A 1,811-nucleotide genomic window follows, 5' to 3' on the forward strand; every position below is an offset into this window, starting at 1 on the left:
GTTATTAAACATGCTAAAGACATGCGCAATAGGGCGGACCAGTGGAAAATAAGGGTGGGACAGAGGTGGAAGTGACTGGGGCTGGGTTGTTTGTGTCCACAGAGAGAACATTTGATAGAAGTTGCGTTGGCAGCAAGTATGTGATTCGTTGGAGAGAATGATGGTGGATAGCAGTGGCGACTAATCAAACAAATGGGATACTTCAAGAAGAATTTTGTTGTTGTTGTTGTTGCTGTTTTTAGTTCTTACCCTGGGAACTGCAGCTTTTCACTCGACTCCATCATGGCAAGCATTTTCCTTAATACTTTTGAATTATTTTTATTGTTTATCCTTTTTTGGGACTCTGGCCTGAGGAAGGAACCTACAGATTTTTAAGTACATTTGATCTAATCGCAACGTTTTTGCCCCTGAAGGTTGGTGGATTGTTCCCACTAAAATGGTGGTCGCACAAGTAGACGATGAATAGTCTCCTTGAGATATAAATAATATAAACAAATCAAGCTTCCATTTAAGTTTCTTGTTGTCAGTTAACTTATTTTATTTAGCATCTGGTTCTTCTATAAAATTCCTGCTTTTTTACGTTGTTAAGCAAAGGAAATTAATAAAGTAAATAGGTTTTCCTTCACTTATGCATCCAATAGCTTCCGGGCTTTAGCAGAATTTGAAGTTTCCAAGAAATATTTAACATTTTTAAGCAACAATAAGTATTTACTAGTTTGAAATTACGTGCTTAGCTCTCCTAGTCGGAATTTTGAAACAAATTTTTCTCCCCAAAAAGTTTTAATTTGATGAAATCTGTGCTTCGCAGGGTCCGAGTGCTCCCTGAAGACGCTGCTATCCTCACAACTGGGGATCCTGCTTCATTACGGGTGTGCAGAAAAACTGGTGGAGTGCTCCAAGAAATGCCTTCTACGGAACGCAATCGCGCCAAGGTGGTTAGCCAAACCTGCCACAGCTGAAGAGCAGCATCAATAGATGTCGCCTTGTTAAAGAAAGTTTCCTTTTATGCCATTAGGAGAAACAGGAATACTTTAAAGGTTTCTTGTTGCCCATAAAAATAAATGGGTCTGATTAATAAATAAATGAGGTGGGTAGAATGGAACACCGTAACTCACAATTAAGGCATTCTTCACCGGCACACAGTGCATGCATTTCCTCCTTTTTATAGTCTTCCCTCTGCCGCGAAGAAGACAAGGCAGTTTTCCACAAAATTGATTTTTTCTCTACCCGCCTCCTTCTCATAAGCAGCAGCAGTAGCAGCAGGAGAGAAGGAAGAAATTATCCCTAGTAAATTACAGTGGTGTTTAAGAGATGTCTTCCGATAAGACAGCTTTTGTGATCCTAACACCTACTCTACTTCTACTGCAGCTGCAATATTCAAACTTGCTGTGGAACGAGTGAGGTCGTTGTGCATAACTTAGTAAATTGGGAAATTGTGTGACCCTGCCATTCTTCTGCGTGGAATCACTAAATATTTTCGAAAAACTTGCGTAATGGTCACAAGTGATTTTAAAGGCTACAGCAGTGGAGTGATTATGTGCAATGTGCGGGCCAGCCCCACAGCCACGTTAACATTCTTTGGTGATTCCGCTGCCATAGTCTGATTGGAAGATACGACTTCAATCGTCTTTGAAACACCTATTTAAGCTTACTTGGTGGATATCTGTTTCACGATGTATTCGGCTATTCAATATTTTTCAGGCTACATGTACCGGTTGGCATCTTGGTGGCATAGCTTTCCATCTATGTCATCATGGGTTAAATAGAAATGTTTCTTGAGGAAACTTTTCTCTAGGTGACTTACCGGGTGA

Source organism: Echinococcus granulosus, assembly GCF_000524195.1.
Source record: "Echinococcus granulosus chromosome Unknown EG_S00023, whole genome shotgun sequence".
NCBI classification, from domain to species: domain Eukaryota; kingdom Metazoa; phylum Platyhelminthes; class Cestoda; order Cyclophyllidea; family Taeniidae; genus Echinococcus; species Echinococcus granulosus.